The 26,776-nt window shown below is 34.9% G+C and overlaps 1 protein-coding gene and 1 long non-coding RNA gene across 2 annotated transcripts in view; one reads left to right on the forward strand and one right to left on the reverse strand.

The window, feature by feature from the left end:
* The window catches only part of GPC5 (glypican 5), a 1,362,497-nt gene that overhangs the window by 730,390 nt on the left and 605,331 nt on the right, over positions 1–26,776 (forward strand). The gene's annotated exons all lie outside the window — the stretch shown is intronic.
* On the reverse strand, positions 1,101–19,342 carry LOC118884448. The gene is made up of 3 exons (XR_005017289.1): positions 19,220–19,342; positions 16,480–16,485; positions 1,101–1,112 (listed from the first exon to the last, which is right to left on the reverse strand). It is a non-coding gene; the product is annotated as an uncharacterized LOC118884448 (long non-coding RNA).

Below are 26,776 nucleotides of genomic sequence, written 5' to 3' on the forward strand. Positions count from 1 at the left end.
GCATCCCTGAGGGTAGCAGTGCAAATAGAGCAACAAGCTGAAACCAGCACAGGGATGGTAGCCAGGGAGAATAACAAAGGTCGGTCTACCCATTTAATGATTATTTGGAAGATATTGATAAATTTGAAAGATTTGCTTAAGTACTTGGGAAAAAATAACAGTGATGTATTTGTGTTTGTCTCAAGAACAATATGTATATACATATTAAGACAGCAAACTAAAAATAATAGCAAAATAGAAACTTGCAGAAAAAAGCAAAAGTAATTATAGTATATTATGTGGCTCAGGAGTGAGCAGTGTTTACATACTCTTGAAAATGTAGACTCCATCAATTTATCCAAAAATTGTGATAACTCTAGAAGTGCTTCTGGGGGGAAGGGGAATGTCAAAGATGGGAGTGTGAGAAATTAAATCCTTACCTCCTATAGCAGGAAGTCATCATCAGTATCTGAGATTGATAATTCAAGTAATAGCAGTGTAACGATATGTATTTGGGTATGAAGCTGAATTCCTGACGAAAGAACTAAACTACCTAAAAGTTTTCTCTGGAGAACAGGAGTGAGGAAATGAGATTCAAATAATAGGACTGGGAATTGCTTTTCTTAAAATCATAAGTCATTGATTATCCTTTAAATTATATGAATCAGTCATAACTTAAAATTAAAATTCTCTATTGAGGAAAGGTAATATTTCATTTTTAAACTATTGTAGAAAAGTGTACTAATACATTTTTAATTGGCTTATTAATTGGGAAGTAGAACAAAACTATTAGTCTCTTACTAAATCCTTTTCTATGATTGAATTTATGCTAGATTGGATCTACTCTGTGATTATATTTCATACCCTTAATAAAATCTCAATTGTGAATAAAGTACATAATTTTTAAGTTGAGCATCTAAGAAAGAAAACTAAATGAAGGTTATTGTGGAAGTTTCTGCATTATGGTAACATCAATGTGGTCTTTTATTTTTTAACATCTTTATTGGAGTATAATTGCTTTTACAATGGTGTGTTAGTTTCTGCTTTATAACAAAATAAATCAGCTATACATATACATATATCCCCATATCTCCTCCCTCTTGCGTCTCCCTCCCACCCTCCCTATCCCACTCCTCTAGGTGGTCGCAAAGCACCTAGCTGATCTCCCTGTGCTATGAGGCTGCTTCCCACTAGCTATCTGTTTTACATTTGGTAGTATATATAAGTGCATGCCACTCCCTCACTTCGTCCCAGCTTACCCTTCCCCCTCCCCATATCCTCAAGTCTATTCCCTACGTCTGCGTCTTTGAGTTTGGCCTTATATTTGACTTCTTGTGAATAATTCGGCAGCAACCATGCTTGATTATTTTTTGAGCTTCCAAAAGTTACTCTAACTTTTCAGAGACTTACAAGAGTGAACATATGACAAAATATTATGCCGTAGTATTAAAGATATTTCAAAGAATTATCTTGGTTGCTCTGAACTCTTGTGTGTTCCAATGGCAGGTTGATATAGGTGCCATTTGGCATTGTTTTATAGTCTTTTATCTCCCCAAGTACTTTAAATACAAATTTGTATTAGGATGGGATTTATTTAAATCTAATTTAATTACTAGCTTTCATATGCTGCTATCTTTTAAGATTGAGAATTATTAAAGGAAACTTTTCTAAAGTAAACTTTCTTAATATTTGTGTAAGGTAAAATTAAAATCTTATTAGTATTCTTTAGATCATCACACCCGGAGAAGATATGGTCCAATGTGAAAAATCTAAAGTAAAAAGATGACCACTTTGTAAATAAGTATTGGATTAATATTTGCCTAACTCATTATCTGTAAAGTGAAAAGTTCAAAATAAATCTTCATATAATGGCTTTTTAAGATATTGCTACATTAGTAGCAGTACATTTTCATACTTAAACTGGAGCTATAATGCAGTTTGGGATTTCTAAAGATAAGGTGGTCAAATTGTATTTAATAACTCTCACCACCAATGTGTGTTTAGAAGAGAATATCAGTGTAATATATTGTGAACAAATATTAACTTAAATATTCAGTAACACTGAAACCACCCAGTTATTGTATGATTTGTTCATTGTATGTTTCGATATCAACATATCCTTAACTTTAGCTGTTTTAATATTGAGATTTCTAGTATCTGTGGCTTTCTCATTCTCAGTATATTAATAACAAAAGTAACTTAAATAATCAATGTGCTTATTAATGATCCACTAAGTCAATTACCTTTCTATGACTGTAGTAAACTAGAGAGACTGCATGAAAATGGGTATAAATAACAATCAGAATAGACTTAAAATTTTATATTGAAGCAAGCTGCCAATTATCCCTTTACTTTAGGGCAAGGACTGTTTTAATTAGCCTGTTTTTCAGGGTCTGGTACAATGATTGACTTGCAGTAAATTCTCAAATTACACTGATTAGTGAAAAGAAATATGAAGTGAATTTTCTATAAAATTAGAAAGTCATAATCAGTTACCATATAATTCACCATGCTTTTCCAGTTTCATAAATAAAGTCCTCAATATGAGATGTCCTTAGAAAATACAGGATGGATGGAGAGGTAGCAAGGTGTCATGGGGAAACAAAGGCCCTTTATAATGGGATAGCCAAGGATTGGAGTTTGTTTCTATAATTTTGGATCAGTTAAATATCCTCTTCAAATAATAGTTTCTTTAAAAGTAAATATGGTAATATTAGTACCTAACTTGTAAGACTTTTCTGAGGCTAAGAGGTAAAATATGTAAAGGATTCAACAATGGTGTATGGTTGCCATTGTAATTGGGAATCTAGTTTGAATTATAAACAACTTAATATGTTTTTATTTGTCTTAAAGGAAGTTAACTCATAATAACAATCATGGAGTAAAGCAATTTTCACTCTTCCATGCTTCTTCCCAGTGCATTTTACCTCTTTTGCTGGCAAAGAAAATTCCAGGGTAAAATAATCATTTATTTGGCTATTAAGTGTTTCTTCCAGAGCTCCCTATTCAATCTAGTCAACAAAAATGCTAATTAGTCCTAATTGTTTGGAGAACACCGGTCGGTCCATTAATAGATGCAGAGATCCCTAAAGCATCCCTCACAAAATAGGATATTTTAAATCCCCCTGAGGTGAATTTAACTTTATCATTAAGAGAGAAAAAGGATTAAAATTAAGCTAGCCTTAATCTACAATTTTTAACTACCTGTGGAAGTATATAGATCCAGATATATCTACTTCTAGAGATTGCTTAATAAGAAAAATATAAATGCTAGATAGAAATTCCCTAAGAGTGAACTCCTTGTTCTTGATGGGATGAATGAAACTTCACATAATGCCTTATGGTTGCAAATTATTCTGATAGACTGATGCAGCAGTTAGTTTTGTTTACCTTTGATAATTTTCCTAATTGTAGAAAGAGAACTAAATTATGCTTTTCATCTAGTCTGATATGTTGCAGTGGTTATATTGCCATGTCCATACAGGCAAATTTTCCAAAAACACATGTATGAAACTAACAGAATGTGTGTGTGTCGACTGAAAATATTCACAACCTAAAAGTTGAGAGTTATGTTTTATTCTGCGGAAAGTTTTAGGACTTCAAGCCCAGAAGGCAGCATCTCAAGTAATCCTGAGAGAACTGCTCCGAGGAGATGAGGGGGGAGCCAGGATATATAGAGTTTTGCAACAAAGGGCAGGTAGTCTGAACTTCAAAAGGTTATTGTTAAAGAAAACAAGATATCTCAAGTGAAGGAATTTAGTGCTTTTCTATATATGGGAAGATGCAAGAGTCTGGGCTCACTGAAATCATTCCTTTGATGTGCACCTCAGCTATCTGGGGCCAGTATCCTGTGTTTGCACATCCTGAGTTTCCTCTGAGCTCATTGTGGGGAGTGGCTGCAGTCTGATGGCTGCTAGATGGCAGGCGTTCTTTCCTTGCAGAATTTCCTCAAGGCTTACCAGCTCACCATTGGCAGTAGCTGCAATCACTGATGACTGTGACATCCTTTGTTTACCAATATGGCCGGCAATATTCCATTTCTCAGTGTATGTGGATTAGTACTAGTAGTTAAGTTCTATTCAGTAAGTCAAATTCAAACAATTTTATTTGAGTTTAGAGACGGGCTACCAGTAATATTGCAAGGTTATTTTCATGGCCCATTTCTTCTAAAATCATATAGCATTTCTACATATTTAAGTTGAGTTAAGGAATATCAAATGTTCAACTAAAGTTGACTGGGATCAGCAATATTTCTCATTTGTCTGGCAAATAGAATCTATCACCATTCACTAATGGAAACTCGTGAATACAGTAGACCCATCTTACACTCTTCCTTGACAGAAATTTTTGTTTTGAAAGCTATAATGGACATTTCTAAAAGAAGGCCTTAAAATGACTAGGAAGTTATCAGACTTATAGAATTTATCATGGATTTATAGCCTAAAATATATTAAAGACTTTAGGTATAAAAATATTTCTGGGGTAGAAGTTTTCTATCGTCAGTGGCTTTTATCTAAGCTCTCCTCCTATTAAGTACAATTTGTAGGATGGTCCTTTGCTGATCTAAACAGACCATACTAAATGTGTAATTGAAGCAGTTATCAAAACTTCTACATTTTTTTTTTTCAACCTTTCAGGCAAGAGTATTGAAATCATTTTCAAGAAAATCTTCAACTTAACCTGGAGAACTTCTTAGTATATATGAATGGTGCTCTTTCAGAAATTGCTTGAAATACACTGAGCATTTCGATCATATCTAAATGTCAGCCACTCTTTTGTAGCTTCCATGTAATCTTTTGGTCTGTCCTTAGATTATTGCTTTATTGCCACTATAGCTACAAAATGCTCTTACACTTGGTCATCATCTCATTTCAGGGTAAACAAAGAACAATGCCTATGGTACCACATCAGAAAGGGATTTTTAAATGGTGAATCTGCCTTAAAACAACCAATTTAGGTACAAAATCAGATGTGGAGGAGGAGTTGGAAGTCATTCCTGTCACCAAGTACCAGATTCTACTGTATAAAGCAAATTTTGTGGCCATTAAAGAGACATTGGTATCTTACTACAGTTTTGAGCAATTCACACTGAACGAGTAAGCAAATGAATCATTGGTGTGTTGACATAACAGTGCAAACACTTGTTCATCTGATGGGGTTGAATTTGGACAATTTACAAAGTGGCAGGGAATCTAGTCTGTGTTTTTAAATTGAGGCAAGTATACAAAAAACAGTATCAACAATTTTGGGCCATACAACCAGGTAGAAAGATATAAATAAATCTGGGAAAGTCAGGGAGCAAAGACAGGGGAATATTAAAATTTTAAGTACCTAAGGAAGTCTTTAACTGTAATTTATAATTTTAGAGGGGGTTAGCCTTCTATTTGCATTAACTCAACCAAAAAAGGTTGGTTGGGGACAAGAAATGGTAAAATATCTTCTCTTTTTAGGTTTCATACTCTTAAATAAAGGTCACCATTTTATTTACTCCAAGGTTTGTTTCTATTAGTTTCTTGATCCAGAAATGTTGCCTTTTAGTGCATAGTTAAAATAGGAAAATTTTTATTCTGCCCGAGCACCCCTGGATTGGCTGTAGTACGCTGTTGGCTCCCCAATGTATATTTTATTGAAAGCGACTCCTGATCATTAGGACTATTTTCTACACCCAAATTTTTCAGTTATTTAAATATTAAATACCACTTCACTTATTTGACTGCCTACATGAAAATTGTATATTTATGAAATATGTCTTCCTCAAATTTTTTTACCCATATTCTACATACATCATACTTCTACACATTCCTTCTGTGGTTTTTAGCTAAGTTGAATTTTGTACATTTAAATAGACTGCTGTTTGATTAATTGCAGTGGCACAAATCTTTTTTCTATCAAAAATGATGGGCTGATTAACTTAGTAAATTGAGAGGAACATCTTACACAACTAGGAAGGAAAATTTAATAGTGGTCCTAATTGAAATCTCCAATTCAACCCAGATAGTATGATATCGTTTAATTTATTACCAGTGACTTTCCTATGTTGCTGCTGTTCAAAACTTATTGTTTTCTTCTTTTATTATCATTTTGTTTATTGCTTTATTATTATTTCTGTTTGCTTATTATAGTTGACATAACAGTGATAGCCATTGGCATTTTTAGTTGTACCAAAGCTAAAGATTTTCTTGAAACTGGTTTAAAAAAATGGAAAAATTTCTTTTGAGACACTTGTTTATTATAAGTTAGACCTCTTTTTTCCTCATCATTCAGATGGAAAAACTTTTTTTTCTTCCTCTATAATAGAAGTCTAACCCTTATCTGACCTCTTATAAAATAAGACAGTATTGATGTTTTATGTTATAATATTATAAGAAAGCACTAATTTAATAGGATTTACTTAAAATGTTCCATTTTTGGAACATAATGTTTAATGAGAATTTCTTAATGTTTATACTGTACTTAAATATAATTAACTTAGATAATATAATTTAGATAGGAATTTCAAAAAAACAGACTTAATGATGAAAGGACTTCTACAGATCCAATCTGAAATTGGATAAGGAGAAGAAATATTAAAGAATAATTTAATACTAATACAGTATTTCACAGTGACAAACCTATGTAAATCTATATAATAACTTAATTTGTATACCTCTGTCTATAAAATATAATATCATGACGTAGGTATTAGATATACCAATAGAAACATATTGGAGGAATGTGTTGGACAGAGATGAAATTGTGGGACTGAAACTGAATTTACCTCACCTTGAATTAACCTTTCAATATCACTGTTTGAGTAATTGAATGCTATTTTAATATGAATAAGAATTATTTCATAGATTTAAATCAATTGTTTCTACTTAGATTCTTTTTAAAATCATTCTTTTAATGTTCTTTGAGGCTTAGTTAAAACTTAATGGAAAATATCTAAGTGCATATAATTACAACTAAATTAACGAACTATGGATATGTATCTTGTCTGAAGTTTAAGTTAGTGATATCAAGTGTTTACAGTGATCTTAGTACAAAGTTCCCAGTGGTAAAGCCAAATTACCTAGGATGCTCAGCAAGTCTCTCTGTTCCTCACATGCAAGTATTTTTTCTTGTCTTGATTACTTCTACTTACTGTCTCTTCCTCCACGATGTCTCAAGTTACTGACCTTGTCCTCTCTTTGTGGTTGTCATCTCATGCATCTTCTTATATATTTGGAATTAAATAAACATCTTAGTTGATGATTTCAGTACATTTGCTGCTCTGATTCCTCATGGTAGTATTCATGGAAACATACCTCTTATCTGGAGGGATTAACCTGGGGGAACTGGCATGCTCTGAAGACTCATCCTGAACATTTAATGAGCTCAGATGACATTGCTGCACACCTTAGTTTTTGCCTTGTCTTTTTGTTAATAACAGTTCTACACAAATGAAGGCCTTGTTTCTTCAACTTCATTGGCATTAATAAATTCATGATCGTTTGACTGTCTAAGTATGTGTGTTGTACACACCTGTATTTACTTTTGAGTATATTTTAAAACACCATTAACTTTTATAAGATCTTTTAGAGTTCATATACAATCTATTTAAAGTATAAAGTTCAATGGTTTTTGGTATATACAGGATTGTATAACTGTTACCATGATCAATTTTAAAACAGTGTTATCACCCCCAAAAGAAACCACACACCCGCAGTCATCTATCCCCAGCTCTAGGCAACAGCTAATTAACTTTTCTGTCTGTATAGATTTGCTTATTCTGGACATTTCTTATAAATGGAATCATATCATATGTGGTTTTTATGATTGACTTCTTTCACTTAACATAATGTTCTTAAGGTTCATCCATGTGCTAGCATGTTTTAGATATATCATGCATAACACTTAGTCATAAGATCATGTATTGTTACTTCACTTTTATGGCCGAATAATATCCCGTTGTGTGGATATAACACCTTGTTTATCCATTCACAAGCTGATGGACATCTGGGTTGATTCTATCTTACCTTTTATGAATAATGCTCTTATGAATATTCATGTACAATTTTTGTATGAACAAGTTTTCTTTTTTCTTAGGTATATAACTAAGAATAGAATTCTAGGTTATATGATAACTTTTTGAAGTACTCCCATCCTGTTTTCCAAAGCAGCTACACTGTTTTACACTCATATGAGCAGTATGTGAAGATTCCACCTTATCCAAATTGTTATCAGTAACTTTCTGTTTTTTTTTTATAGCCATCCTAGTGAGTGTGAAGTGATCTCATGTGGTTTTGATGGGTATTTCCCTGATGACCAATGTTCTTGTTTGAAGAAATGTTTTCTCAGATTCTTTGCCATTTTAAATTGGGTTATCTGCTTTTCTTATTGAGTTTTAAGAGTTCTTAAATATTCTAAATGTAACTCCATTATTAGATATAGGATTAGCAAAAGTTCTCTCACATTGTATAGGTTCTTTTCATTTTCTTGATGTTTTTTGAAGCACAAGTCTTTCATTTTCATGTCCGCTTTGCTTTTGTCTATCTTTTGCTTTTGTTGCTTGTGTTTACAGTGTCATACTAAAGAAATCATTAAGACTAACACCTATGTTTTCTTCTACGGGTTTTATTGTTTTAGCTCTTACATTTAGGTCTTTGATTCATTTTGAGTAAATTTTTGCATATTGTATAAGGTAGGGATTCAATTTCATTCTTTTTGCATATGGATATTCAGTTGTCACTGCACCATTTGTTTTAAAGAATCTTCTTGAATTTATCCTTACAAATGTTGAACTGATCATAAATGTGAGATTTTATTTATGGACTCACAAGTCTATTCCATTGACATTTATGTCTAGTACCACACTATACTGATTACTGTAGCTTTTTAATTTTGAAATGGGGAAGTATGAGTCTTCCAATTTTGTTCTTTCAAGATTGTTTTGGCTTTTCTGAGTCCCTTGAATGTGCATATAATTTTTAGGATCGCCTTGGTAAATTTTGCAAAGAAACTAGTTAACATTTTGATAGGGATTTGTTGAATCTGTATATTAACTTGGGAAATATTGTCATTAACAATATTGTCATCTGATTCATAAACACGAATGTCTTTCCATTTACTTAGGTCCATAATTTCATTGAACAATCTTTGTAGTAAAACAACACTTTTTGACAGAAGATCACTCAGTGAAATATCTACACCATTAAAAACCTTCATCACACCAATGACAGGGCACCTGCTTGACATAGTGCCTCAGTGATACAGCAAAACCCTGTGCTTATAAAAATGCAAATATTATGGTACTGATAGTGTATATTATAGTTATTTGATATCAAATTTATTCATAAGATATGATATAAAAAGCATATCTATAAAGAGACTGAAAAACCTCAACCCTTTCTCTGCTTTCGTGATGTTTGGAGATCTTTTACTTCCAATGTCCTGGGTTTTTGTTTTTTTAATTCCAGTTATTTCTATAAACACAAGTATTTATTGGTATAATTGTCCCTAGTTTCATGTAGTACACTGACACTGAAGCCATTAGCCAATCTAAGTTTAACACTGACCTTGAAAATAGAATTTATTTCTACCCTTCGAAGTTAAAAGAAGCTTGAATTCCCCCCCCCAAATTCCTATCTGATTTAAACATAATCCTGGTTTCTTTCCCCATTTTCCAAGTATCAATATTTATCAATTGTGTTTAACACAGTATATTAGCTGTTGGGCTACCATAACATACCATATACAGGGTGGCTTAAACAACAGAAATTCTCAATTCTGCAGACTGGAATACCAAGATCCAGGTGCTAACAAGGGTGGATTCTTCTAAGGTCTCTCTTTGGCTTGAGGTCTGCAGTTTCCTCACTATGTCCTCACAGGAACTTCTCACTGTGCACACGCTTCCCTGGTGAATTTCTTCCTATAAGGACACCAGTCCTATTAGATTAGGATACCACTCTATGACCTCATTTAACCTTAGTTATTTCCTTAAAGGCCCCATCTCCAAATACAGTCACAGTGGGGGTTAGGTCTTCAACATACGTATTGGGGGTGTATAATTCAGTTTATAACTCATGGTATATTAGGAATCGAATATTCTTCCACTGTCCAGAAAATGTTCTCCCTTTATCCAATAGCAGCCTTCAAATTTTCTTTCAGAAACCACCTTCTCTCAGCCCATGCATTACAGATAAGAATGATCTTATTCCTGTTTCTTAGGATGGGAATGAGCCACATTCAAGCATTTTATTCTTCTAGCCAAAGTGGTTGTTTTAGGGGCCGGCTAGTGACACAAGCCAGACAAATATCCTGGGATTATTGCTGAACAAAGGTGAAAGAGGAATTCTTTATCCATTTAGCTGAGCTTAAGGTTTGTAAACCTGTAGCTATTCTTAGCCATGTTATCCTGATATGAAATGAGCTTGCCTGAAAAAAAATAAATAAATAAAAGCCAATAAAGAAAATGGCAATGCTCTGATATGGAAAGACTCCTGGTTTTATCTGAACATCCAGATCCAGCCGGACCTGAACCTTAACTACCCCTGGACTTTTCAGCTGCATAAGTCAACAAATTACCTTTTTGTTAGTCAGTTTAAATTTGCAAAGAAAATATCTCTATCATTCTGGAAGACGGAGTTGAAGTCTTTAAAACTGTGAAAAAGTGAACTAGAGACAGAAATAAATTTAAAAGGCTTAGAAGAAAACTTCTTAGAAGAAATCCTCTTTATAAACACTAATCAGGCATGAGGATTAGATGGAATACCTATAGCTAGAGAGAGAAAATACTTATTTTCTTTAAATATACTCTTAAATCCATACAATCAAGTTAGTATGTCTTTGCCAAGAGCCAAGTATATTACATTATTCTTTAGAGAAATATTCACTCCCTATCATTCGGGAGTAACCTTAAATAAAATAGACATTTGGTATGAGAAACCACTTAAGAGTGTTTCTGCCAAATCTGATGCTATCCCAGAATTATTGGTGTAAGAACCAATAAAAGGAAATAAAACTTTTGGGGACAAGAAATCTGTATGTCAAGAAGTGAGTTATTGAAGACATAGGCTTTCCATGGAAAAGATGATTGAAGTTAATGAGAGAGAAGGTCAAAGAATGGAGAGAACTAGAGTCACTTGGAGATAAAGATTTCAGCAAAATTGAGATACAATGTTTTGTTTGAAAAGCTTGGAGAATAAACTTTATAATAAAAAATTGGACAATGGCAGTCTCAGATTTCAGAATTGAAACATCTCACAGTAATGGTATATAGTTCAGGGAATAGAAAAGGAATACATTGTTGAAGTGCATTTTGAGTAAAAAATGGATGACTACAGGTCCTCTTGGGAACATGGTGTGAAAATAGTTCATTCTGTTTTTCTGAGTGTCTCTGACTACAGCGATATTACTGAAAGCCTTGAAATGTGTCATTTTACGTTCTGGAAAAAAAAAACAACTTACAAGTCAGTTTTGAAGTTGTCACTTGTCTTTTGGACAGACATCTATTTCTTTGAAGTTGCTGTACTATTCTCATCTAAAAGTAGAGAAGTGTTAATTACATTAGGAAAGAAAATAAGAAAGCTCTCTGAGTTTTAGTATAGAATTTTCTGCCACTTATTTACTAGCTTCTGAAGAAACAATTTCATCTTGGCAACTAATACTTTTTGAACTCAAATACTCTAACAACACAAGCTAGTACAGCCAAGGAAAGAGTAGAAAAGTCAGAAGTCCGCTCAGCTCATCAAACCTTCCTGCCACCACTTAAAATCTGTCCAGCTTTCCTCAAGACCACATCTAATTGATTTTAAAGGACTGAAGTATCAGCCTCTACCTCACCTTGCAGACCATTTCTAACACGTCTCTCTGAATGGACATGCTCAGAATTTGATTCTCAATTTAGTTTGCTGTTTTGTTTTATTCCAGCTTTTTAATAGTCCTTTCTTAATAGCTATAGCATGATTTTCTTAATTATTCCTAATTAACTTTCTTAATTTTTAAGGCACTCTTAGAAAACGATCTCATGTTTGAAATAACGTAAAAATGCTTCTTGAAGTTTATCAAAAAAGTTATCCCAAATCTGTATCTAGTCCCGCTTAACCTGCTATTGATTTCTATCAGGGGTATGTCCATCTATTTAGGAAATTCATTAGTACTTATGCTTTATACCCATGAGACGAACCATGTGGCATGCGCAAAGATTGATTACATGCCCATAAGCCCTTAGGCTACAGCAAGTACCACCAGACATTGGACATTTATTAAAGAGTTATTATCTTTACATGATAACCTGCTATCTCCATGTCTTTGTATATATTCAAGAGTCTTTAAGATGTATAAAGTCTTTAGGATTCTATACGTTCAAGTTAATTACTCATTTTTATACAGTTCAATATTCACCCCAAAGTTAATCAAATACTTTACAATTGAATGTAATATATTCAATATTTATTGTATATCAGTCTATTCAATATATTTACTGTATATAAGTATCAATATATTGAATCTTCAGTCCAGACTTTCTCCTGATTTTCTCAATTATTTACAGTTAAACCAAACTTAACTTTCCCTTAGCTGCTCTGTTTTTAAGCCTTACTTTAGGAGTGATCCTTTCTACAAAACTATATTTATCTTAGCTTTAATGTGACCTGCTATTGCAACAAATTTCACCTTAATTTCTGTTGCAACTGTCAAAACATTCTCAGTCATTGTGCAGCCATGTATTTTGAGCCAAAGTTGCATTTTGTGCTTTACCACCTGTTTGTTTCCCTTTTGTATTAAGGTTTGATATTTGTCAGATGATTCAGTTGCGAATCCACCTTGGGAACACAGAAGCTTCTTCCCACTGAAATTTAAGTGATGTGTAGGAAATCGATCTCCAAAATGTGGATTAAAGAGAAGCCAGAGTAAAAAACAGCCAGACCACTTACGAGCCTATTGCAATAGTTTAGGAAAGAGATTAGGGTCCCTTGAACTAGATTGTTGTCAACAGAAATGGGCAAAAGTTAATGGATCTAAGACCCACCTTAGGAGCTGATACCTTAGAATGAATAGAATGGGTACAGCTAGGGAGGAGGGTTTGAGGCATCAATGTTGAGTTCGTGTTTTTAGTTTGACTAGTTTTATGGATGGTAAGCTCGTTTGAGGTATGGAGAAGTCTGGTAGATTTGTGTGATAGGAAAAGAGAATTTATAGATTGATTTTGACTAAGGTAAATTTTAATTATCTTAGTCATCTTAGTAGAGTAGAACGTAAGATTCAGGAGTGTGGAGTTAATGGAAGTTGGGATTACAGGTATAAATTGGACAATCTATAAATAGTTTTAAAAACTTTGAGAGTAGATCTCTGTGCTTAGTAAAAGACTATAAAGAGAGTACCTAGCATCTGGCTTTTTTTGGTCCCTAAAATTTGGGGTAGTCCAATGAGAAGCATCCATCAAAGAGAACTGAGAAAATGGTGAGAGGGATAAGAAAACCCCTAAATTATAGAGAAAGAAAGTAAAAAAAATATTTCAAAAAGAATCGACAAATTATCTGTGTAGAATAAAGCATAGAGGGTCAAGGAAGGTTAGGATAGAAGAATACACTTTGTGTTAGGCAATGTGTCAGGCAGATGGGAGTTCTTGGTAGAGTTATTAACATTCCTAAGAGCTGACCGTTAAACTTTATAGTTTCGTATTTGAACTTCAGGACCTAGTATAACTTTAACCTCACTGTCACTACTTATTGACCAAAAGGTTGGTAAAAGAATTTGTATAGATGTTCATTCAAAGTATGCACAGTGCATTCTTCTGAGTACCCCAATATTGATTTCATTTTGAATCAGACCATCAAAAGACTGAAATCATTCTGATTTTCAGAATAGTGAATTTTGCTGAACTGCATTTTGACTTGACGTTTGCCCTGCATTAGGAAATATGTGGAGAAACAGCTCAATGAAATGTCATAAATGTTACCCAATTATCAGTTAACATAGACCAGTTCTTTGATATTTAAATAAAACAGACTAGAGTCCATATTCCACAATCTATGGGAACGCCATGCATTTCCTAAGATTTCAACAAATTCCTAGCAACTTAAATTGTATGCTCTATCCTGGCTCCAAGATCTTTTTCTTATTGGCTTGCTTTCCTATTTGCACTTTCCTTAGATTATTTTTTAAAATAGGGAACACTGTTATTCACCTTTTTGTTTTTCATTGTTTGGACTCCTAAACCACTCAAATGCATTTATACATATAAGATTTTCCTGTAAATCTGGGATGTCACTGTATAATTATAAAAACAACTTAAATTGCATATTTTCATTCAGCTTAAGTCTGCTCAGTTCCTCTCCTAGGTATTCAAGAAGCATCTATCTAGAAAGACAATCATCCTTCAAAAACTCTGAGCTACTCCCACCTGACAGTCTCTGAAGTCACTGTCGTCTTTTTTGGAATATCATCTCTCCAGATGTATACATGGTCCACCCTCATTTCACTGAGTTCTCTGCTAAAAGATAGGCTGTCCATGGCTACCATATGTGAAATAGCTTCCTTGGTCTACCTGATCTATTTTTGTTTGTAGTGTTTATCCGCACTTGACAGTGTATCTGTCTCCCTACTCTCTCAAGAATAAGCTCAGAGTAGGAACTTTATCTGTTTCATTCACTATTATATTCCTAACACTCAGGGTGTGGCCTGGTCTGTCTGTGGTAGGTGCCAAATAGTGATGCTGGAGTGAGTGAATGAGTAAACGAGTCTGAATCTGTTTCTTCATAAAGTAGAGCACCTGCTTAAGTCGCATGAATATTTTCAGTCAATGATACAAATGTTTTCTGTGCTTTGCTGTCAGGTTTCATATAGGTATATATTTAGTGTCTTAATATTGCATACATAACCTAAAACATATTTGACTATGATATACTTGCTATAAAAATAACTTATTAGTACTACATCAAATCTATGAAGTTAGTAGACCCTAGCCTCACTAAAGTTGCTTTGAGGATGTGTAGTCAGGATCTTTTTTTAATTATTATTATCATACTTTTCAATTATTTTAACATCTTTGGGTGGAATATCTATTTTTTGGTTGGGTTCTAATATATTTTTGTTGATTGTCTAACTGGGCATTTGTTTTTGAACATTCTTATGAAAACAATGGGCCCTCTATTGTACAATTTCTTGAGTACAAAGGTGAGAAATATGCCTCATTTGTAGTAAAGTAGTCATAAAAATAATTGCATTACCTGTGATTACCCCACCAATTCTGAAATACTAAGTTGAGTGTAAGAGGTAAGAATTGGTAATAAAAATGCCTTTTCCTTTTGAGTGGCCAGAACTATTTGGTACTGTACATTACTCCACACATCCCCAGGTCCTATCTGGGAAAAGTGAAGTTTAAAAGGCATCATTCATTTTAAACTTGAGGACTTTGTATCTGACTTATTACCTCCACTTGCTACTGGCTAAAGAGCCCTGAAGTATTTTGTTCTCTATAACATCTATAACAAGTGAATATTTATTGAATTCATTCACTAGGATAATGTGCCTGCTTGTGTCAGTGGGAGATGGTCTAAATATGTGGTAGTCAGAGGGAGAATCTTAGTTGCTTGTTCTTGTCTGTTACTTGTTAGGAAGACAGGTGTAAAGATGTCTCTGTGTCATTTGCCCATGAACCACATCCCTAATCTTGACCAACCATCCTGCCAGTGTTATTGCCACTGTGGAGACTTGGAGGGAGGTGAAAGAACTCACCACAGTTTCTTAATATTTCCTGCAAAAGCTGGTGTTGGAAGGTCAGCCTTTCATATGTGAAAACAATCTGCTTAACTAATAATCCAGAGGTGAACATAGAAACAGGATAGAGTTCAGTCTTTGAATTCTGGTCTCTGGCTATGAAAACATGTTTTACTTTTAAATGTATCAATTTTTCTCTTAGTTTATTATGGTTGGACACAGTGTAATGTTTCTCAACTTTTTAGCACTGGTTTTCAACATTGATTTTTAAATTAGTTCATCTTAATTTATAAGAGATTTGGTACACTAACTCTAATCTTTTCATTAACCACTGGAAATTTTTGTCTAAGTGTCTGTGGTAAAATCCATATTCAGTGATGTTGATGTGATATGAAAATTTCTTTCAATTTTTTTGCCATGATGGATTGTGATTCTCCCACAAGGACAATGTTTGCCTTGTGTGGGATTATTAAAGACCAGCAGTATACTTAGATATGCATAAGACATCATATAAAAATAAACAATTAAAATATATCATTTAAGTCATATACTGTGACTTAATTTTGCTTTATCATAAATCTGATAATTCTGAAAAGAAAACAGAGACCACTCTTTTCCAGAGCTGCTGTTAATAACACATCGAATACTTGCAGCTTCTAAACCACTCACTTGCATGAATATGTATGCCTATAAAACCTTATTTGTTCTTCCTGAGAACCCCATGAAGAAGGTATTATTTGATGGCCATTATGAAGAAATTAAGATTTAGATTAGTTAAATATCTGAGTAGTCACTTAATAGCTGAAATGTGACTCATGTCACCATATACTACATTTGGTAACACTAACATATAATTAATTCTTTAATACTACTTAAGTTGCTGTTAATATTGACTCATATTTTAAGCAAGTGTAAATTATATTTCAATAGTAAAGAAAATACTTTAATAGTATTTAATACAATGTAGTCTATGAAACATTATACACTACTCCTTATATGTATATTGTAATGTGCATAATACATAGGGGATACTTAAGATGAAGTAAGCCATGTAAGTCAAATAAGTTGGTGAGTGATTATTTGTGAAATATACTGCTGTTCTTATTCAGAAAGTCACTTTGTGTCCTACCTTAGCTATAACTACAATATAACAGAATACTAGTCTCTTTTTTGTGAGGATCTCTTAACACCCATTTGAACATTTACTGTTAATTATTTGGTGGGAAAATAGAGTGTTTATAATTTGGAAGCAGTATTTATCCATTTTCTTTTACCTGAATTGTTTGGTATATGTATTATCCTTTGATAGGTACTATGAGGATGGAGTTACATAATCCTATTAACACATTTATAATCTAAATGCACAGACAAGTCCTATAAGTATGTTAAATAACACTGAAAGAGAAAAGGTGGGTTATCAGGATGTCTGGGACTCAGATAATAGGCAAACTGCCAGGCTGAGTCAAATCATCTAGGCTACTTCAGCAAGCTCACAAGGCGTGATACTGACATGAGGAGGACCTAATCCTGTAGATACTACAGGATGCCTTGAGAGGTTGGTGGGACAGGAAATAAAGGAGTGATTATAGAAAAACATTAGATTTTCAGACCCATAGTCTGGGGGATTTGGGAGGGCTGGCTAGGAGTATTTAGGAAAACACATGGTGTGCAGCAAGTCAAGCTTGGTGTCTTGCCAATCGGCCAACAGACAACATGTGGATGTTCAGACACGGGAAGGAAATCGGATACTAAACAGTAAGAACCTAAGCACAGGAGCTAAAATTTAGGGCTCCGGAATTGCATAAGCTGCTTTCCAATCCTGCTTTCACTATAACTCAACAACCTGACCTTGAACAAGTTAATTTAAACTCCCCAGTCTCACTTTTTTCTTCATCTGTAAAATGGTGCTAATACTACCTTCCACATAGGGTTGTGGTAGGAAGGATTAAATGAGAAAATGTATGTAAAGAGTTCAGTAAAAACTTGTAATAAAAAAAAAAATGGGGTTTCCCTGCTGGTCCAGTGGTTATGACTCCATGCTTCCACTGCTGGGGGCCAGGGTTCAATCCCTGGTCGGGGAACTAAGATCCTGCAAGATGCACAGCACGGCCAAAAGACAAACAAACAAACAAAAAAACAGTTTTCATGTTCACCAGGAGGCTTGGAGAGAAAGCTAGGGTTCTAATCTGCAAAGGGCACAAAGTAGTGGCTGAAGACAGGCAATGAGATGAGGATTCTAGTAGGAAAATTCTTGTTTTACTGCTGCTAAGGATGTTTCTCTCACGCCAAATGATGAAAGGCTGCCTGATCCAGCCTTTCACCCATTGAAGAACTATAGCAAAGTTCCTAAAGTTTTAAGTTTCATGAGATGGCTAAATTCTGATAAATACAATGCTTGTTTTAAACCAGTGTTACAGAGACCAGTACAAAGGGGTATGAATAACAGAAGGGTATCTGTGTTCAGTATCTGTCAACCCACAATCAAAGACATGCTCCTTAAATTTATTTCTGTGTGTTCCTCTTGTGTAATCATACCCTATTTGGTCCCTATGAACAGAAGTCAGAGCTGGCTGAGAGTTTTTGTGTGCTTATCTTGATAGTTTTTTTTACTTTTTCTATAGATTAGTATTGAGGAGTTGGCCAGATGGAACCTGTTTGAATACATAGTAGGAGAACATTAAAAAAAAAAAATTCAGGCGGGTATAGTGATATGACAAATACAATGTTTTAGGATATTTAAGGTAGTGACAGAATGTGAAATGATCATATGTAGAGAGTACAGAGCAAAGCAAGCAATTCAGGAATCCGTGGTGGTTATTTTAATTGTTTTGTCAACATCTTGTTCAACTTGAACAAATTATCTAAGCTATAGAAATTATATTCATAGTAGAAACTTTTTCATAGTGGAAATGTTATCCATTTAACTCCTTTAGGTTCTAATACAATAACTCTCCTAGTAGCGGTAATACATGATATATATGGTTTGGTTAGCAAAATCATATTTTATATAATTGCATACTTTAAATGAGAGCAATAACTAACTTACAAATATGTAGTAATAAAGGCCAATGGATAAAAAATTCTTCTGCATCCCCTTAACCGCAGGCCTAATCCTTACTAACATGACAAAAACTTTCACCTCTGTCAATTCTTTATCAAATTTCACCATCAATCAACCTATATCTAATATTAACCATATCCTTACTTTCTATCCTAGTCGGAGGTTGAGGTGGGTTAAACCAAACACAGCTCCGAAAAGTCATGGCCTACTCATCAATCGCCCACATGGGATGAATAACAACCATCCTACTGTATAATCCAACCATAACTTTTCTAAATCTATTGATCTACATCATAACAACCCTCACTATATTTATACTATTTATTCAAAACTCAACTACCACCACACTATCATTATCACAGACAGGAAACAAAACACCTATTATCACAACCCTCAACATACTCACTCTACTCTCAATAGGAGGGCTTCCACCACTATCAGGATTCATGCCTAAGTGAATGATTATTCAAGAATTAACAAAAAATAATATCCTTTTTCTACCAACATTCATAGCCATCACAGCACTACTCAACCTGTATTTCTACATATGGCTCACCTACTCCACAGCACTAACTTTATTCCCCTCTATAAACAACATGAAAATAAAATGACAATTTGACTCCACAAAACAAATAACCCTCTACCAACTATAATCATAATATCCACAATACTTCTACCTCTCACACCAGTACTGTCAATCCTACAGTAGGAATTTAGGTTAGACCAGACAAAGGGCCTTCAAAGCCCTAAGCAAATACAATTTACTCAATTCCTGCCCAATAAGGACCGCAAGACTATATCTTACATCAATTGAATGCAAATCAAACACTTTAAGCTAAATCCTCACTAGATTGGAGGGATACATTTCCCACGAATTTTTAGTTAACATCTAAATACCCTAGTCAACTGGCTTCAATCTACTTCTCCCGCTGTGAGAAAAAAAAAAAAGGCGGGAGAAGTCTGGGCAGGGTTGAAGCTGCTTCCTTGAATTTGCAATTCAAAATGATCATTCACCACGGGACTTGGCAAAAAGAGGGCTCAACCTCTGTCTTTAGAGTTACAATCTAATGCCTGCTCGGCCATTTTACCTATGTTCATGAATCGCTGATTATTTTCAACCAACCGCAAAGACATCGGCACCTTATACCTACTATTTGGCTTCTGAGCAGGAATAGTAGGCACTGGCCTAAGCTTATTAATTTGCGCTGAACTAGGCCAGCCTAGCACACTGCTTGGAGACGACCAAATCTACAACGTACTAGTAAAAGCCCACGCGTTTGTAATGATCTTTTTTATAGTTATACCCATTATAATTGGCAGATTTGGAAACTGACTAGTGCCCCTAATAATTGGAGCACCCGATATAGCCTTTCCCCATATAAACAACATAAGTTTTTGGCTACTCCCTCCTTCCTTCCTATTACTACTAACATCGTCAATAGTTGAAGCCGGCACAGGCACAAGCTTAACTGTATATACTCCCTTAGCCGGAAACCTAGCACATGCAGGAGCTTCAGCTGACCTCACCATCTTCTCTCTACACCTAGCCAGCATAGCCTAAATTCTCGGGGCCATTAATTTTATCACCACTATTATCAACATAAAACCACCTGCCATAACCCAATACCAAACACCACTTTTCGTGTGATCAGTCCTAGTTACAGCAGTATTACTTCTATTGTCCTTACCTGTTCTAGCAGCCGGGATTACCATACTGCTAACCGATCGAAATTTAAAGTACAACTTTCTTTGACCCTGCAGGAGGAGGAGACCCAATCCTATATCAACATTTATTTTGATTCTTTGGATATCCCGAAATATACATTTTAATCCTACCTGGGTATAGGATAATTTCACACATTGTAACTTACTACTCGGGGAAAAAAAGAACCTTTTGGATATATAGGTATGGTCTGAGCTATGGTATCAATCGGGTTCCTAGGTTTTATCGTATGAGCTCACCATATATTCATGGTGGGCATGGACATTGACACGTGGGCATACTTTACATCAGCCACTATAATTATTGCTATCCCTACAGGAGTAAAATTGTTTAGTTGGCTGGCAACACTTCATGGAAGCAATATTAAATGATCACCGGCCCTAACATGAGCCTTAGGTTTCATCTTCCTTTTCACAGTGGGCGGTCTAACCTGTATTGTCCTAGCCAATTCGTCATTAGACATGTTCTTCATGATACCTACTACGTAGTCACACACTTCCACTACATACTCAATGGGGGCTGTTTTCATCATTATAGAGGGTTTTGTACACTGATTTTTACTATTCTCAAGATATACACTTAACATGAGCAAAAATTCACTTTATGATTATATTCGTGGGTGTCAACCTAACCTTCTTCCCACAACATTCCCTAGCCTTATCTGGCATACCTCGACGATACTCTGACTACCCAGACGCCTACACAACATGGAATACTATTTCATCAATAGGTTCATTCATCTCATTAACAGCAGTCATATTAATAGTCTTCATTATCTGGGAAGCATTCACATCCAAATGAGAAGTATTAGCAGTAGACCTTACTACCACAAACCTCGAGTGGCTAAACGGATGCCCTCCACCATATCACACATTTGAAGAACCGGCCTACGTTAATCTACAGTGATCAAGAAAGGAAGGAGTCGAACCCTCTTCCATCCTCTTGGGGATGCATTCATTTGTATGAATATATATTTTTCTTCTGGCAAACGATGATCAGATTATAAATTATAGAGTAACCTCAAGCACTTAATTTACAGGAATTCGCTGATATGCTCAGCCAATGAAATTGAGAGAGAAAACCGTTTAACACCCGTGCATATGTGTGTGTATGCAGCAGAAGTACAGCGTTTTATGTGTACATCTGCGTACTTGTGTTCATAGGTTTGGTTTTAGGCAGTTTCACTCATAATACAGGCAACTACCATATGTCCATTTTCATATTAGCCTTCAAATAAATGAAGATAAGTTTGAAAGAAACTCCCATTAATGAAACTTAAAATGGTGCTCACAGATGACAGCTGTCACCAAATGTGCATAAAGGTCCTCAAGAGGACAATGCTCTTTACACCATGTGTGTTGGGCAGACTACACGTACACCTCACCCTCTGTGTCCATAGAGAGGCAGTGTATTCAAAGACTCCGGCACAGCATCACTCCAAGTTGTAGGCAATGGTATGGAGAGGTTCATCAAAATAGCTCAGGTGACACTCACTGCTGTTGTTTTCTCTACTTTAACATTATCACTTTTGATACATGAAAATGACCACACCTTACCATTGTTTGGTAAGTTATCAAAATAACTATAGATGAAATATATAAAATCTATTAAAAGAATGCATGTGCATATGAGTATTGGATGACTGACATAACTGGATTTTCGGACTTTTGTAGATCCTGCTAAGTGAGGATGGAATGTAAAGTAATAAAAAAACTAAAGTCTGATTAGATTTATGATGGCATAAGGCAGGTCATCTTCATTATTTGAAGATTTTCATGTATGAAAATAAGTCTGTTCCCCAAAATGGGCTTTAGATTAGAAATCCAAGTTAAAATGACTTAAATCCATAAAATATGGTAATGCTTTAAAATATGTAAGCTATATTCAGGATTCTCCTTAGTCCCTTACTTTCTTTGTAATTCATGTGCTATACGCTTAAATATTTTGATAATGCCACATAACATCAGTTAAACCACAAAATCCCTCCTAAAGCTCCAGCAAATAGGATGCAAAGCTAGGAAGGCAGTTAAGGATGGTACTGATGAAATGACAAAGTGTAAATCAATAGGCTGGATGTATAGGAAGTGGTGTATCAAACAGCAGAGTGTCTGAAATGGAACTCTTAGAGGTTAGCAAATTATTGGCGATGGTACTGTCAATGTGTTAGGCCAAGGTTTGCTATTGGGAAAATAATGTGACGGAGGTGGCTTGTATTTGCTTCCATGCTTGTGTTCAGGGCATTCCTTCTGGTTCATTTTTCCTTTTTCTTTTCTACCTGCTGATTTCTTATCCTTCAAGACCCAGCTGAAGTATTACTTCCTCTTTCCCTACTGCCAACACAGATTCTCTTCACCACCTCATTGCCATCATAGCTTTCTCCAGACACCTACCATAAACACTCACAGTGGGTTATATGTGTTTGTGTCCATCTCTCCTGAGGAAGAGTGAGTAACTTTATAACACACAATCGATTTCATGTCTGAGAGCTCTGTAAGTATTTGATGTTGTGCTTGGATTCTAGTGTATTAGGCATTTTTAAAGTAGAGAATATAACATACATATAGATGTATTATTGTAGATATTAGGATATTTAGATGTTATTGATTTGCTGAATTCATTAGATTACCTATAAATTCAAATGGAACTAGGATGCTTATAACTTAAGCAGATGGAGTTCATGGATATTTAATATAAATTAAATACTTTTCTTGTAACTTGGAATATATTCCATCAATGACCAATGTAGTTAAAATTTAAAGATATATTATTGTAATAATATCAGTGACCATGCACATGTAAATGGCAATTATGAAATCCAGGAAAAATATAAGCATGATTGGGAACTTTCAATCCTTCATTTATAAAATCAAACCAATTATCATGTTTATTTTTCCAACAAGCAAATAATACCAGTAGTTCCAATTTATGTATTTATACATGCTTGATTCATCAAAGAAAATAATTGGAAAAAAAGGAGCAGAACAGAGCTGGAGTTGAATATTTGTGATTTGTCTTTTGCCATCAATTTTAAAAGCAGTCACAGTGACATCTTCCTCCATTTTTTTCCCAGTGAAATGATATAATAATTTTTATAAGTCTCAAGGAAAGACCATGTAAAGTAGAAATTTAGAAATACACTGAATTCTTCATCAACTAGGATTAGGTTAATCTGTATCCAAAAGAAAACCCCAAATAACAGAAGGTTAAAGAAGACTGAAATTTCTCTCTCTCACATAAAACAAGTGGAAGGTAAACAACTGAGAGTTGTTAGGGTGTCTCCTGGTTATGAGGGACCACAATTCTTCAATTTTTCTGTTCCACTGTTCTTAGTATATGACTAAATGTACAGGTTCCAAGATCCCCACAGGAACTCCTACAGGATAATACCACGTCCACATTCCACATAGTGGGGAGGTGAATAAAAGGTCTCCTTCCAACACAGTAAGTTTTCTTTAAACAGCCTTTGACCTCTCATGCTTCTACTTACATCTAATTGGCCCAAAAACTCACATGACCAAACTCAGCTGTATAAAGAGCTGGTCAGTATAACCTCAGATAAAATCAACTTTGCATTACCAAGTAATAAGTTCATGGATGGCAAGTAGAAGTCTGTACCATTGAGTCCTATTATAGATAACTACCTCCTTTTCCATGGGAGAATTTAGTTAGACCAAGTTTGCAGGAATAAAAATTACTTATCAGGACAGATCATAAGTAAAAGATAATTCTGAACCCTCAAAATGATGATATCATATGGGCAGTACTACAATCAACTAATTAAACTTAGCAAAGAAGAGCAGTAGGGAAAAAACATAAGCAAAGTCAGAGGAAGCTGTTAATAATTTAATCATATCTAATTTATATACCTTTGTGTATATATGATTAGAAGTTCACTTAATCACTGTATTATATAAATCAAAGTTTTAAAATCAACTGATATTTAAGAAACTAAAAAGTGTATAAGAGGAATACTTTAAGGAAGTAGAAATAGTCTAGAAAAGAATATCAAAATATATAACATAGCTGCATTTACTTTAAGAGCTTTCTTTTGGAATAGGACTTGAATTGTCCTATATGACCCAAGGTGTAGAATGAGAACCATTGGGCAGAACTTATGTTCATTAGTTCACTCACTCATTTGTTTACTTAATGAGCACCTACTATGTCTCAGGCAGTGTTTTGTGTACTGTAGTTATAACTGTGATTAAGCCAGACGAGTTCCTTGCACTCATAGAACTTGTATTCTAGTGAAAGTAGACACCAAGCAAGTAAACACACAAATTTCAGACACTACAGTGAAGAAAATGAAGTAGGCTTGTGGAAGACAGCACCTCAAGCATAAGTGAGCTACTAATACAGAGCAAACAGTCTTCCAAGATACCAGGACTCAGACTGAATCAGAATCTCTAAAACATGCCCAACCTTCCCACTTACCTGTATGTCTTTCTACACCCTAGTCCCCAAAGCCATCATCTGTCACAAGGGCTGCGGCAGTACTCAAAATGATCTTTTTTAAAAACCATTAAACAGATTTTGTCCCTTTCCTCCTCAAAATGTTCTAGTGATTCCATTTTGGGATTAGAGTAGACTCCAAATGATTTAGCAAGGCCTATGAGGCTGTTTGTAATGGGTTTCCGCAAAACTTTCTGACTTTCTCATACTGAATTCCATGATCATCTCTATTCTTGGGCTATATATGAACCTTCTTTCTGTATCTAGAATACTTCAAGCTCTTTCTTTCTTCAGGACATTTGCATTTTCTGTTTCATCAGCCTGGAATGCTTTGTTCCTAATCTTTTCATAGTCCTAAAAGGAATGAGGTTCAAACCCCTGGAAATTTGAAGTAAAGGCAGGAAGAGACATTGGGATTATTGGATGCACTGAGAGGTAGTGTTTTCAGAGACTTCTTTTTTTAAAATATTTTATTTATTTATTTATGTATTTATGGCTGTGTTGGGTCTTCGTTTCTGTGTGAGGGCTTTCTCCAGTTGCAGCCAAGTGGGGGCCATTCTTCATCGCAGTGCGCGGGCCTCTCACTATCGCGGCCTCTCTTGTTGTGGAGCACAGGCTCCAGACGCGCAGGTTCAGTAATTGTGGCTCACGGGCCCAGTCGCTCCGCGGCATGTGGGATCTTCCCAGACCAGGGCTTGAACCCGTGTCCCCTGCATTGGCAGGCAGATTCTCAACCACTGCGCCACCAGGGAAGCCCCTCAGAGACTTTTCTACTCCACATCTTCAGGAACTCTTTTATTGACTATTTTAGACTAAGTTGTCATGTAGTCACTCTGTTACACTATCACTTTTTAATAGCACACATCATTAACTGAAATTATCTAATGTCTTCATATCTTCATTTACTAATGTTTGTTTCCCTCCTCCATTAGAATATAAATCTCTTAAGGTGAGGGAAAATAACTGACTTGGAAACAACAATTTGCTTATTTCCTAGAATATTGCTTGCACATGGTAGGCACTCAAGAAATATATTTGATGAATAAGTGACTTCTAGGTTTTCAGAATATAACTTAAAAATGTTTGGGTACTAGATAAAATAAGGTGTATTTCTTCTGTCTTTTGAAACAATAGCTTGGACTTTGGAAAATTTACTTTGTTTATATCTAACAAGATATAAAGTTTATTTTCTTATTATGTTTACAATTTGACTTGTCTCTCCTTAACGGGATGCAAGCCTGCTGTGACAGGAAATTTAATCTGTTTGGGTTACTGATATGTCTCCAGGGTCTGGAACAATGCAGTCACATGGAAGTTGATCAATTATTGAATGAATAAATTATTCTGTGAATATGCACATTTATGAATGTGAATTTATATAATAGAGTCCAAAATTGGGAGAAAGACCCATAATATATCCTAAGAATTTTTTTTTTGGCATACTTAAGATCAGGTTCTATCCTCCATCAAGGGGTTAACCTCTTTCTGTGAGGTATCTTTGTCTCCTTGATATAATCTAAGACTTCTTGGTACCACTTTCTGGTGAAAATAGTTTTGCAATAAGAACTGATGATTCTACTCTGAAAATGGTTCAGTTATGAAGTGAGCAATTGCTTTATCAAAAAAAAAAAAAGCCTGTGACTCATTGTTGATGGCCTTATGATGTCTGGGCAGAAGTTGCCATGTTTGCTTCACGCCTACCTTTCAATACTCACCAGTTAGGTGGTAAATACCATTTGCATTTTGATTTCCTTGATAGCATAATTTCTTCTCCTTTGGAATATCCAGTGGTGTGCAGGAGCTGGCTCTTAGGAATTCCCAGGAGCCAGCTATGCACACTTCTTCCCAAGTTTGCCTTCAGTGACCTCAGGTTGGTAGCCTGA

The sequence above is a fragment of the Balaenoptera musculus genome, chromosome 18 (genome assembly GCF_009873245.2).
Source record: "Balaenoptera musculus isolate JJ_BM4_2016_0621 chromosome 18, mBalMus1.pri.v3, whole genome shotgun sequence".
In the NCBI taxonomy this organism is placed as follows: Eukaryota; Metazoa; Chordata; class Mammalia; order Artiodactyla; family Balaenopteridae; genus Balaenoptera; species Balaenoptera musculus.